The sequence below is a fragment of the Phyllostomus hastatus genome, unplaced genomic scaffold (assembly GCF_019186645.2).
Source record: "Phyllostomus hastatus isolate PE091 unplaced genomic scaffold, TTU_PhHast_1.1 phas_contig_17, whole genome shotgun sequence".
Lineage (NCBI taxonomy): Eukaryota > Metazoa > Chordata > Mammalia > Chiroptera > Phyllostomidae > Phyllostomus > Phyllostomus hastatus.
Window position 1 is genome coordinate 45,292,808 of NW_025333664.1, and position 15,029 is coordinate 45,307,836.

The 15,029-nt window shown below is 42.3% G+C and overlaps 1 pseudogene; it reads right to left on the reverse strand.

The window, feature by feature from the left end:
- Positions 1-1,813: 1,813 nt before the first annotated feature.
- On the reverse strand, positions 1,814-13,885 carry LOC123814730 (annotated as a pseudogene).
- Between the last annotated feature and the right edge of the window lie 1,144 nt (positions 13,886-15,029).

A 15,029-nucleotide genomic window follows, 5' to 3' on the forward strand; every position in this document is an offset into this window, starting at 1 on the left:
TGAGGCTGTTTCCTCCAGAAGCTGACATTAAGACAAAAATTCAGTTGCAAGTGGTCTATTTGGGGGTGATCCCAGAAGACACCAGAAGGGCAGTGGGGAAGTAGAAGGGGAAGCAGCAGGTAACAGTGAGCAGAATCACAATGTGGGCAACCAGGGCTCCATCTTGCTGGGCACCTCTCAAAGACTGGGTAGAACAAACCTTGATGTTATCTGCTGGGGCATCAGAAGACAAAGGTATTTATCCTCCAGCTTCAGCCACTGGCTGAGTGTTCCTCACAGGGGCATTACCTCTCTAGCACTCTAGCCTGCCCCTCACAGGTGGAGAGGAAACCCTTAGGCAGAGAGGCTCAGGTGCTTGTCATCGGCCCTGCAGAAAAGAATTACTGGGGAGTGTTTACCTGTCAGCCAGGTAGCCTCTAGAGAGCTTCACCATCTCTCACACACCTAAGTTAGAACTTCCTTCTGCATTTTTGTTGACATTCCTCTGATGACCTTGACCTGCATAGCAGTGCTATAGTTTCCACATCTAAGTTTCAGAAAGGGCTTCTTTCTGGTCATGTTAACCTCCATCCTCCTCCTCCATCATCATCTCTGTCCATCCCTACACACACACACACACACACACACACACACACACTCACACTCACATTATGGTAGCCAGGCTCCAAGATGGTCTCGACTGGGTTCATATCTCCTGGTCTTCGTGCCCTTCTAGAGTCCCCTCCCACACTGACCCTGGGTTAATCTGGGTGGCCAGTAACTGGATGGTGTGTGACATCTGAAGTGAGGTCTCAGAGGGCACCATGGCTTCCGTCTTGGTCTCTCAGATCACTCTGTCTAGAGGAAGCCAGAGTCCATGTGGAGGAGACATACCATGCAAACAGCAGCCCTTGGGAGAGGTCCATGTGGAGGAGAACAGAGCCCTCCTTTTCAGCAGCCAATACCAACCTGCAGCCATGCATGTAAGCCACCTGGGAATTGTTTCTTTTCCAAGCAAATTAACTTTCAGGTGAGGGCAGTGCAGTCGATGTCTGAGTGTAACCTCATGAGAGGTGACACCTAGAACCACCCAGCCAAGCCACCCCCAGATACATGACCCATAGACACCATGAGAGGCATAAGTAAATTGCTTCAGTTACCAAAAGCAAGGGTTATTAGATAATACATCCTATTGTGTGTGTGCTCACACACATGCAGACACAAATGTAGCCTAGTCTCCATGCAACATCATCTTGTGTTTTTTTCTGCCTCAATTTGAAACCAAAAGTGAAGCACAAATTTCCAAGTGACCCACTATCTCCCAGGTTGATGTGGGGTTCAAAACTGTTTCTAAGCCATTAGGCTATGTATGTCTTTCCAGAAGTCCTAGGCAGGAAGATTTCTGAGGAAATCCATGGATGGACACTCTCAAGGCAACCAGACCCTCAGAACCTTGCAAAAACTACCAACCAGCCTGAAGCAATGGAGGGCTAGGTCCCCCATGTAGTTCTTCAGAAAGCTGACAGTGAAAAGGAACTTATGCTCAGTTTGGTGAAATATGGAAACACGTTCACACTCTCTTCCACCCTTGGTAGAAGATTGTCCCTGGCAGGAGATGAATTAGCCAACTAGAAGAGGCTTTCCAGTGCTGTAAAAAGGCATCACATTCTCAGCGTGAGCCCCTGAAGAATGCACAAGAAAGAAAAAGGGCTGCAGATCATCAAGGAGCCCACAAAAACGAAGTCAATGGGTCAGTTGTTTTCTTTAAATGTTTTGCAAGTGTCTTTGCTTCTTCAGAATGAGAATGAGAGTGGCAGAATGCACTAGAAGGTAATTAGATATCTTTGCATTGTTTCTTCAGCATAGTGAGTTCAAATTTCCAGGGCTTGGATGCAACAATAAAAGTGCAAAGAAACATCTAAAAGAGACAAAAATAATAATTAGCTTTCAGAAATAAAATTGAATAAGATAAAAAACTATGAACGATACAATGGCAATAAACTCATGACTATCAACAACTGAACCTAAGAAACAAAAACAAAAACTAAGCAAAAAACTAAAACAGGAACAGAATCACAAAAATGAAGGTCACATGGAGGGTTACCAATGGGGAGGGGGAGGGAGAGAATGGGCGGGGAAAGGTATGGGGAATAAGAAGCATAATTGGTAGGCATAAAATAGATGGGGAGAGGTTAAGAATAGTAGAGGAAATAGAGAGGCTAAAGAACTTATATGTACAACCCATGAACATGAACTAAGAGTCAGTGGGGAATGCTGGAGGTTGGAGGGGGCTGGTGCAGGGCAGAGGGGAGATAAATGGGAGAAACATATTGGAACAACCATAATAGTATAATCAATAAAATTTACTTTAAGAAAAGAAAGAAAGAAAGAAAGAAAGAAAGAAAGAAAGAAAGAAAGAAAGAAAGAAAGAAAGAAAGAAAGAGAGAGACAATTGGGGAAAAACTTTTTGTTGTTGTTTCTATTTTAAGATGTGAGGATTTTCCTTCAGGAATACTAAGAAGTGGTCTGAGCTAGCCATGCTCCCAAAGACTTCAGAGCTGTTGACCTGGAACTTGACAGTAGAGGAGCCAGCCTCACTCATTAGGATGGGCTCCTGCCAATTCACTTGCCTGTGATCTGAAGCTATCAGGGACATGGCTCTATTTGCTCTAGGATAGCCCAAGAACTGGCTGTCTTTAGAAATCCTTGCTCTCAGCTCTGGTTCTCATCTAGTCACGCCAGTTCCCCTGCAGCCCACAGACACAGAGGCCCCCATGCTGCATGGAAGGCCCAGTGGCTCCTTCCCAGGTGAGGCAACACAAGAAGAATAGTACAGGGTCCTTCGTGCCTTTGGGAGGGGATGAGGGTCAAAGCCTGGACAGAGGCCACCAAGAAAGCCTGCAGCTGGGAAGCTGGGAGGAGACACATAGTGCTCCTTCTGGGGCCTGCAGAATGCACAGGGCTTCGGGCTCATGGTATGGGATAAGTTGACCTGTGCCCCTCCTCTCTCTCCTAAAAACGTTATTCAGTTAGAATGAGAACAAAGTAGGGAACCTCCATTACATCAATGGAAGTGGGAATGGCAGCATTAAGTGGAACTGAACTTGCATAAAATACAATGAGGGATCAGTGAGTGTGAGGGAGAAAATAGGACCAAGCTACCAGCAACCCAGAAAGTCCATTGAAGGACCACAGCCAGACTGGAGGGGTATCCAGGCCAGATAGGCATTCAGGATGGCCAGTGGCGGGGAGGAGAGAGTGAGCTTATCAGAGAGATCACTAATTGCTTAACTTCTGGATCAGCCAAGGTAGACAGGAAACAATCATGAAGCAGAGGAATTAAAAACTCCACTATCAAGATCAATCATAGAGAACATTTTATCAATGTATATTAAAAAGCTTTAAGAGGTGAAAGATATTGAAGGAGCAATTCAACTTGTGGGGACTTAGCCTATAAGGAAACAATAATCAGATATAAATTAAAGAGAACCTTCATTAAAACTCTGTTCACAATAGCTAAAAAATTGGAAAAAATTTAATCGGTTCTCAGGGACTGCCTAAATAGTAGGTGGAAACATTAAATAAAATAAAATGGTTTCACTATATAATGCTTTTGAATAATTTCAAAGTTTTGCAAATTCTTGGAGTTTATTCTTAAATAAAATTCTAAACTATGGAAGAGTGTACACAGTGATTCCCAGCTACATAAAAAAAAATACAAATGTAGTATAAAAGGTAGAAATGTCTGAGATTTCCCTGCTGATGTTTTCCTCTAGGACTTTTATGGTGTCATGACATATTTAAGTCTTTTATCCACCTTGAATTTATTTTTGTGTATGGTGTAAGTTGGCGATCGAGTTTCATTTTTTTTCCACGTAGCGGTCCAGCTCTCCCAACACCATTTGTTGGGTAGGCTATTTTTACTCCATTTTATTCTTCTTCCCCCTTTGTCATATATTAATTGACCATAGAAACTCGGGTTTATTTCTGGGCTCTCTGTTCTGTTCCATTGGTCTATGTACCTGTTCCTTTGCCAGTACCAGACAGGAAAATCTCAGACATTCCACACAGCAACATCTTCACTGATATGTCCCCTGAAGCAAGGGACATAAAGGAGGGAATAAAAAAAATGGGACTTCATCAAATTTTAAAAAAAAGCTTCTGCATGGCTAAAGAAAACAGCATTAAAAATGAAAAGAGAACCAACTATATGGGAAAACATATTTGCCAATGATACCTCAGACAAGGGTGTGATCTCCAAAATGTATAATGAACTCACAGGACTCCACTCCAAGAAGATAAGCAACCCAATTTAAAAAATGGGCAAAAGACATGAACAGACACTTCTCCAAGGAGGATATAAAGAAGGCCCAGAGACATATGAAAATATGCTCAGCATCACTAGCCATCAGAGAGATGCAAGTTAAAACCACAATGAGATACCGCTTCACACCAGTCAGAATGGCCATCATAAACAAATCAACAAACAAGTGTTGGAGAGGATGTGGAGAAAACCCTAGTGGGATTTTTCCCCACTAAGGGAACCCTAGTGCACTGTCAGTGGGAATGCAGACTGGTGCAGCCACTGTGGAGGACAGTATGGAATTTCCTCAGAAAACTAAAAATGGAACTGCCTTGTGACCCAGCAATTCCAGTGCTGGGATTATATCCTAAGAGCCCTGAAGCACCAACCCAACAGAACCTATGCACCTCAGTGTTCATAGCAGCACAATTTACCATAGCCAAGTGCTGGATGCAACCTAAGTGCCCATCAGTAAATGAGTGGAGCAAAAAGCTATGGTACATTTACACAATGGAATACTACACAGCAGAGAGAAAGAAGGAGCTCCTACCCTTTGTGACAGCATGGTTGGATCTGGGGAGCATTATGCTAAGTGAAATAAGCCAGGCCAAGAAAGGCAAATACCACATGATATCACCTATAAGTGGAACCTAATCAACAAAACAAACAATCAGGCGAAACATAACCAGAGACACTGAGATTAAGAACAACTTAATAATAGCCAGAGGGGAGGGGGGAGGGGACAATGGGGAGAAGGGTTTTCAGGAACTACTGTAAAGGACACATGGACAAAACCAAGGGGGAGGGTGGAAGCAAGGGAGGGAGGTGGGTTTGGCTGGGGTGGCGGGGGAAGGTGGGGGAAAAATGCAGAAAGCTGTAATTGAACAACAATAAAATCACTTACAAAAATAAAATGTACCCTGGCTGGCATAGCTCAGTGGATTGAGCACAGGCTGCGAACCAAAGTGTCACAGGTTCGATTCCCAGTCAGGGCACATGCCTGGGTTGCCTGGGTTGCAGGCCACAGCCCCCATTAACCGCACATTGATGTTTCTCTGTCTCTCTCTCTCTCCCTCCCTTCCCTCTCTAAAACATAAAATAAAATAAAATCTTTAAAAAAACTAAAATGTACAAAAATATAGGATGCTATTAATATATTGAGAGTGGTAAACTTTGCATAAGGATACTTATAGTTGGTGTTAAGCTATTAATGTTTTTTGAAAATTTCCCTATTTTCTACATTAAATGAATCAGGTTAATAACTATTTAAAATAATATAAAGTTTTAACATTTATTTTTAAGGTGCCTACGTGATTACTCTTTCCACCTTCCTAAACCCCAATAATTAAAGCAAACAGGTAAACTCAATTCTCTAGGAGCTCTGTGAAACAAGAAAGGACCCCACGCAAAAGCAGAGACAGGGAGGAATCTCACAGAAGTGAGTGTGAGAGAGGTGATGGAAATCTACTGAATGACGAGTACTCACTGTGCAGAATGAGAACAGAAGAGAAAACCAAGAGAGTAAACTGCCTCCAAACCTTACAAATCTTAAAGTCATCCTTGACTTTCCTCCTCTCACACTCCATGGCCAAGTCCTTCAGCACATTCTGACCAACTTTTTCACAGATATCTAGAACTGAGCACCTCCACCATCCTAACCAACATCATCTCTCATCTGATCTATTCCAATAGACTTATAATGGATCTTGCTGTCTCCACCCTTGCCCGTAGGCTGGATTTGCTCTATTTTCCCTTCCAGGTCTATACTCCCTGTCTCTACCCAGCATGTCTTGAAAGGCAAAAAAACCTTTATGGGGTGTGTCAATCAATGGGCATCCTTGCACCCTGATCTCTACAGACCACACTAACGGTCATCCTCTGGTTTCCAGTTGGGTTTGGCCAAGGGAGATAAGAGGCAGGAAAGTGGGAGGCATGAGGAGAGTGAGCTCAGGGGGTTTAGAGCAGGTTGGCTGCATCCCTTCACTTAAGGCCATGGCGCCTGACAGAGGCTCTTTGCTCCAGAGGAGATGATATTAAAAAGCCAGTCCCAGAAGTGAAAACCTGGATGATCATTAGGAATATTAAAGCATCTGTAGCCCTGGCTGGTGTGGCTCAGTACATTGAGCATCGGCCTGTGAACCAAAGGGTTACCAATTTGATTCCCAGTCAGGACACATGCCTGGGTGGCAGGCCAGGTCCTCAGTAGGGGGTGCACAACAGGCAACCACACATTGATGTTTCTCTCCCTCTCTCCCTCCCTTCTCCTCTCTCTAAAAATAAATAAATATAACCTCTAATAAAAAGCATCTCAAACTTCCCTGGCTGGCGTAGCTCAGTGGATTGAGTGCGGGCTGCGAACCAAAATGCCGCAGGCTCGATTCCCAGTCAGGGCACATGCCTGGGTTGCAGGCCACAGCCCCCAGCAACCACACATTGATGTTTCTCTCTCTCTTTCTCCCTCCCTTCCCTCTCTAAAAGTAAATAAATAAAATCTTTTTAAAAAAGGATTCTCTTTTAAAAAAGCATCTCAAACTTACTAGAAATCAGAGATGCAATGTGAAATGATGAGGAGATACCTTTTCACATACATCAGACTGGAAAACTTTTGACTCATAGCACCAAACACCGGCAAGGCTGAAGAGAAATGATTAATTGTGCACACCATTCATGGAAGATACGCTGGTTCAACCACTTTGGAGAGTAAAATCGAAGTCATGTGTCACGTGTGGCCTGCCACACAAAAGTTGAAGTTTCACGTGCTCCACAATGTGACAGTCCTACTCCCAGCATCATCGCTGGGAGGAGTCAGCATGTGCCACGACTTTCACTGCAGCATTGTTGTTTAAGAGTGAAAAGTTTAAGGGGATATAAAGGAGACAAATGGTAATGAAAAAATACAACAACAAAAAAGAGTGAAAAAAATTTTTATTGTTGTTCAAATACAGTTGTCTCCATTTTCCCACCACCACTCCCTCCCAGCCCACCCATCCCCACCCATCCTCACCTCTCACCCTTGATCCTACCCTCCTTTGGCTTTGTCCATGAGTACTTTGTATATATACCTTGACGACCCTTCCCCCTTTTCCCCCCATTATACCACTCCCCCTCACCTCTGGTTAATGTCAGTATATTCTTTACTTCAATGTCTCTGGTTATGTTTCGCCTGATTGTTTGTTTTGTTGATTAGGTTCCACTTATAGGTGATATCATGTGGTATTTGCCTTTCTTGGCCTGGCTTATTTCACTTAGCATAATGCTCCCCAGATCCAACCATGCTGTCACAAAGGGTAGGAGCTCCTTCTTTCTCTCTGCTGTGTAGTATTCCATTGTGTAAATGTACCATAGCTTTTTGCTCCACTCATTTACTGATGGGCACTTAGGTTGCATCCAGCACTTGGCTATGGTAAATTGTGCTGCTATGAACACTGAGGTGCATAGGTTCTGTTGGGTTGGTGTTTCAGGGCTCTTAGGATATAATCCCAGCACTGGAATTGCTGGGTCACAAGGCAGTTCCATTTTTAGTTTTCTGAGGAAATTCCATACTGTCCTCCACAGTGGCTGCACCAGTCTGCATTCTCACCAACAATGTACTAGGGTTCCCTTTTCTCCACAACCTCACCAGCACTTGTTTGTTGATTTGCTATGATGGCCATTCTGGCCGGTGTGAAGTGGTCTTTCATTGTGGTTTTAATTTGCATCTCTCTGATGGCTAGTGATGCTGAGCATACCTTCATGTGTCCTTGGACCCTCTGTATGTCCTCCTTGGAGAAGTGTCTGTTCAGGTCCTTTGCCCATTTTTTATTTGGATTGTGTGCCTTCCTAGAGTGGAGTCATGGGAGTTCTTTATATATCTTGGGGATGAAACCCTTGTCCGAGTTATCACTGGTTGCAAACAAGCACTTCTCCAAGGAGGACATACAGAGGGTTGAGAGACATTTGAAAGCATGCTCACCATCACTAGCCATCAGAGAGATGCAAACAAAAACCACAATGAGATACCACTTTATACTCATCAGAATGGCCATTGTAATCATAAGAGTGAAAAATTTAAAGCCTCCAAATGTCAGAGAAAGGCAAATACCATTGATTTCACTTATATGTAGAATCCAGTGGACAAAATGTACTGAGAAACAAAATAGAAATAGACTCCTAGATACAGAGAACATGCTGACAGGTGTCAGAAGGGAAGGGCTTAGGGGACTGGCGGGGAATGGTAACAGGATTGAGAAAAAAAAATCATCCATGCTGGGAGCATGGCGGAGCTATAGGGCAGGGGAGAGCAATGGGAAAAAAATGTGGGACAACTGTAATTGAATAACAATAAAAAATTAAATATTTATACATTTAAAAAGAAAACAAAAGAAAAAGAAAGCAGCCACAGACAACAATATGGTGATTGCCAGAGGCAAAGGGCATTGGGCAGAGGGGGAAAAGGACAAAGGGGAGATAAATGGTGGTGACAGAAAGAGACCTGACTGTGAGTGGTGAGCGCATGGTGCAGTATGCAGATGGTGTGTTACAGAGTCGTACACTTGGAACCTGTATGGTTTTATTAACCAATGTCACCCCGACAAATTCAAGAAAAAAGAGATAGAGGGAATAAAATAAAACAAAGCAACCGAAGATGTTCAAAGTAGGAAAATGGTTAGATACAATGTAATTTACTCATATAAGAGCTTAATGTAGAGTAATAAAAAAATTTTGAATACACACACACACACACACGCATGCGTGCACACACACATACACACACACTGACCCAAGAAGCCACTTGGCATAGATAAATAATAGGAGATTATACCAAGACATGAATAAATCTCAAAACATATTGTTGAGTGGAAAAACAAAACAAGAGAAAGTTCCAAAATTTGAAAGTTCCATAATTTCAAAAAACACACAAAACTCTATATGATAAATTTTTTCTAAAGGGTAGGAATGCCATTCACCAATTTTGGGAGAGTGGTACTCTTTGAGAGGGGGAGCAGGATGGATGTGTAGCATTTTACTTGTTAAAATGAATATTTCAAATTAATGCAATAAAATGATAACAAACTATAAAATCCTTGTGGAAGGCACATGTGTATTTGATACAACATTCTTAGTACCTACGAGAATATTTGAAATGTTAGTTAATTGAAAATAATTTATAATCTGTCCATTCTCTGGATGGAGCCATCCACCTGCATTTTGGTGTCCTGCCGTGGTGCCTACTATTTATTTGAATGTGAAGATATTTTTTATTTCAGCATGTCAGGCCAATTGTTTGCAATTGCTAATCTGACATTATTTATGCTTACCCATGTCTGGTGCCACCTTTAGGTATACAGTAAATAGGTGAAATATACAGAAAGTACAGAAAGATAGATGATTGATAGATACATAGATAGATAGATAGATAGATAGATAGATAGATATCTGCCACTTTATTTTTGGAAGTGAAAAATTGGAAATCAACTTCTATGAAAATATCACCAAGACAAATATGAAAAGATACACAAGGAAGTTGCATCAAAATACACATAGTGCCCTCAGCAGTTGTTAAGAAAAAAAAAAGAAAGACCATATCAGTTTATACAAACTAATAGTAAGATTATTTTTTAGATATCCACACAAATGATCCTGGTGGTTACTCCTAAGGAGGGAACAGAATTAGGAGGTCCTTAAGGTGCACAGAGGAGCATGCCATCACCTTTATCACTTAATTTTATGAGTATATACTTTTAGAAAATATTTATGCATATTTAAAAAGTTTAAATTTAAATCCAAAATGTCCCTCTTAATTCAATATGATGAGAGTAAGGAATTTTCTCACTGAGGCTGAGAGATGAACTGACCCATTTGTGACAGTACCCATCTGGGGTTGAGGCCTGGCAACACCCAGACCCAGCTTGTTTCTGATCTGTGGCATAAAGAAGCAGAGGATGAACATATTAGACTATAGTGAGTAACTTCATTTATGTGGGGCCATTAGCCTAGGCATCTTGGAACTGTCCAAAACTTCAAGGCCTTCCATACAGCAGCTGCACTATTGGAATCAGTCAAGGAAAGTTCCTTCTAGTATTACCAGCTGCAAAGCAATCATAAGCCTATAAAGTTGGCCTGGCCATGCTTTCTACTGGGTAAGCGCCCCCAGCAGATGACCATCAAGATGCTTGCCATCAGTTCCTTCCTTGCTAGTATGTGCATCATGCTCTGCCCATGGAGAGGGGATTCTATGCTCTCCCCTTGAATCTGAGCTGAACTTGTGACTTAATTTGACCAGAAGAATGTGGTAAAAGGGATATTCTGGGACTTCCAAGGCAAGACCAGAGAAGGACTGGTGGCAGCTTCTGCTCCCTTTGGGACCAACATGTTGTAGCAAGCCCAAATTCACACCAGCTTTCTCAGATATTCACTGGTTTTGGTTTTAGCACTGAAATTCCACACCCTAGGAAACCTCTTAGTTCTGGAAGAACTAGGATAACTGGTCACCATGCAGGTTTGGCCCACGAAGAGTTCCTGAGCAGAGTCAGAAAGATGGCAGCCAGCCCCCAACTATTTCAGCTGTCCTAGACATGTAAGTAGAGCAGCCATATGGAGCATTCCTACCCCAGCACACAACACAGGGAACAGAACCCAGCCCAGATTGCAGAACATTGCTTAAAGCCACTAAGTGTGTGTGTGTGTGTGTGTGTGTGTGTGTGTGTGTGTGTGTGCGTGTGTGTGCGTGTGTGTGTGTATGTTATCAGTGGTGATGGGAGGTGGTATCAGCAAAATATAATTAAAAAGGTGTTCTATGTTTAGAACCTGGCCATCCTCAGTTCTGAATATGATCAGAATACGGTTTAAAAAGGAAACTTTAAAAATCAAAGCAGGGTTGCTTGTATCAGTTTTATCTGTCTGGGATACAAACCTAACCATGACCATCACATCCCCCCCTGTCTCAGCCACATACCTTTTGCATTTTGGGATCTTGTGGTAATAGACAGTTTTCATTTTCTCCTGAAAATTTCTTGCACATTGTTCGAGCAATTTTGACTTCAAGAAAGTAGTCCAAACTATCTGTGACCTGTCAGAGTAATTTAAAAAATTAGATATCATAAAGGAATACATAGTATTAATAGTCATCTCTGATAAACATGTCTACTTAGGGTCAATGACCCTCTCTCCTACAGTTTCCTTGTCAGAAGCTGGTTTTGGAGTAATTGGAGAAGAAGGTTCTTACTTTGATATCTCTCTCTCTCTCTCTCTCTCTCTCTCTCTCTCTCTCTCTCTCTCATTCCACCCTCTCTCTCATTATGGTATTTAATTTTAAAGTAATGACAAACTGTCCTAAGGTAAATCAAGAAAACTATTCTCCAAGAACTTTATTGAAGCTTGGGAAGTGAACAGCAGAGGTTATAGTATCTTCATGCCTAGTCAATAGAAAACACATCCCAGAACTGAAATGCACTTCTGAGTGTCTTGCTTCTCTCCAAAGCCTTCTATGCTTTGGCGATGTTAGCAACACACACCTTATTCCATGTGGTACACCCTTCAAACTTACTGACTTCCAAGGCATCTTCCTCATCTGTGCAGAACCCACCATTGCCCTCTATTCAGGAGTGCCTCGTGGGGACATGGAGCAACACAGTGGTAAATGTAGACTTTTATTATTAAAACATGAACAAGAAGAAAAGTTTTATGGGATTTGGGGAAGAGAACACATGGAAGAGAATGACCACACTAGGCACAATAACTAACCCCAGGAGAATAAGAGATAATTCATAAAATATAGCAAACATTTTAGAAATTCTAGATAAATTGCCTGGACATTGAACAAAATGGGTGTAGTAGGCAGAATTTTAAGTGTGATTTCATGACCACCTTTAAGTTTTCATTAGGAAACACTGAATAAAACTCCTGTCCTGGCCACATTAAAAAGTAGAGACTAAGGCAGTAAGTGTATAGAATATGTATGAAAGGACAGAGCAAACTGCCCTCAGTAATGATGAGTCACATTAGAAATGCAAGAAATAGAGTGTTCGCTTCATTTTTAAAACATGTGTATTCCCAGAACTTCATTTTGACTGGTTATCAAGTTTTGCAACTTCAGCACCACTGGCAATTGGGGCTGGATCACTCTGGAGGGTGCGGGGGACAGGGGTCCCTGTAGGGTGTTTAGACACTGTAGGGTGTTTAGCAGTATCCCTGGCCTCCATTCACTAGATGCGAATAGGTCATCCTTCAGTTTTGATGACAAAAATTCTCCATGTATTGCCAAACTCCCCTGACAAGCAAAACCCATACTGAACTGAGAACCACTGCTTTATATCTGAGGGATGTTTTCAAAGATTAAAAACAGACTGATTTAAATCATACTCAACAGCGATCAACGAGCCACCAGCCCCGTCTTGATCCCCTCCTACATAAACACAGTACAATCGTCTTTCTCAAGAAATGCCACATTGGCCCAATGCTCTTTTCTATGATATAGTCCATATTCAAATTCCTCCAATTGTCCTAATAATATTCTTTGTAATTTTTTTAATCCAAGAGATAATATACCACCACACATTACATTTATTGCCATGTTTCTTAAGTTCTCTTGATCGAGAACAGGTTCCCTGTTTTTTTCTCGTCTTTTGTGACACCGATATCTTTTAAGTGATCTTATGGATTTGTTGAATTGTTCCTCATGACTACATTTAGGGTATGCTTGTTGTGCAAGAATAACATAAACAGACGATGTTGTGTCCTTTCAGTACTATCACATCAGGGGCACATGGTGTCGATTTGTCCCAGTATTGGTGTACGTATTTGCCGAGTGAGGCATTCACCAGAAAGTGCATCTCTTCCCCATTGTAATTAATTAAGTAATCCCTGAAGAAATTTGTTTTCCAGTATTCTCTCACCCAATAGTTGTGGGATTTATTGATGATCTTTGCCTGAATTAGTTATTACAATGGTGTTTGCAAAAGGTGATTTTCTAGTTACATATTCTTTTACATCTATCAGTAGGCATTCTTTTGCAAAGAGAAGCCTTCCATTCTCTGCTCTGGTTCTCTTTATCAGTGAAAGCTGGACTTGCAGTTTCTTTGCTTGTTCACTGTATAATAATTTATCTTTGTCATCATTAATTTTGATGATATTAGCCCAAAGTTTTCCAAACTTGGTCTCTTTAAGAGCCCTTCTGGGTTCTTACCTATGATGTAACTATAATACATTTTACGTTATTTGAATGGATATTTTCTATCTCATCCCAGGATAATAAAGGATTAAACAATTAAATTCATATATTTAGCTAAAGACACCCCTCAGTTGCTTTCCACTCCCTGGTCTCAGTAGCCATCCATGGATGATGACCGCACCACAGCTACAGACATGCAGAGAAGCGAGGAGCAAATGTCCACCAACCTGCTCCTGGGACTTCAGAACCTGCACCACCTTGAAGGTATACTTGTCTTTGCTGGCCTTGTTATATTCTTTCATGGCGAACCACAGTGCCTGCTGCACATAGACGTAGGTTTCGGGATATCTTCAAATTTCCTTACCACCTTTGATGAGCCCCCAGGCGTGGATACATCTGGACACGAGGACCATAGTGGCCACAAAGAGCAGTAGGCTTGGGCAGAATCTGGCCATGGCACCTCAGCCAAGGGAGCACAGGCTGACTTCCCACTGTCCTTCCAGGGCTGGGGAGATGGGCAGACTGGGCTAGCCCTGATGCCTCTGTTCCCCAACTTCTCTTAGCACTACTGTGGGTGAAAAGAAGAGAATCTCTGTAAACACTGTCTTTCTTTCCCCAAAGAGAAACCATGTGAGAAATCTGCAGTTACAATTCAGTCCATTTTCCCATCTTGGCTGTTTTCTTTCTGGAAGGATGCATATCTCTGTGCACTCACACTTGGGAGAATGCATGTACGCTTGCACTCACACACACCCCTTTCTTCCCGGTCAGATGACCCCTGTTGACTTTTCTGCAAGGTCCCCATGCATCCAGTGAAGGTGCCTGTGTGTATCAAGTCTGTGTGCACAGATGGACACGAGGACCCGCAGCAGATACACTGCTGCAGGGAAAACACGGGTCTCAAAACTCCTCATTTGTTTGCTTTCCTTGAGTGCATATGAAAGTCTTTGTACAGGCCTCAAAACTGTGCCCTGCATCTCCCCCTCTTTCTAGTCAGGCTCATTAGTAATCACTCTGGGATCTATCTATTGAGTGTCAGTGAGTCTTACCAGACCCTCTAATAAAGACTGTACATGTTTTATTCCATTTAAACATTGCCATTCCTGTGGGGCCTTTTACCCTGAGGAAAATGTGCCTCACAAAGAAGTCAAGCCAATGCCTCTGCCACTTGACAGAGTGAGAGCTTGACTTCACTGTTTTCCCTGACATGAACCTTCAGACTCATTCAACCTGATACACGTGTGTGTACATATCACCACTTGTAACACGCATTTGCTTTTGAGGAGATTTGGTTCTACTGTATAAAATAAATCAGGATGTGGCTTGTGAGACAGGCAAAATGGTTAAGATGTGCTATGTGTAGATGATGACTAAGCAGCCTAACAGGCAGAATCCAGTTGTGTTCATCAGAGAGAAGCGGGACGTATCGAGTGCCTAAGTTGAACATAGAGGGTGACCTTGATGTTCATCGGGTATCCAATATATGAGATACACGCAAAACGCAATACTCAGAAAGTCTTCATTTGGCCACCCACTGAGTGATGCCATTCTGGCCCCATGTCTCCTCTCCCCAGGAAACTTAAACCACATATGGGGCTG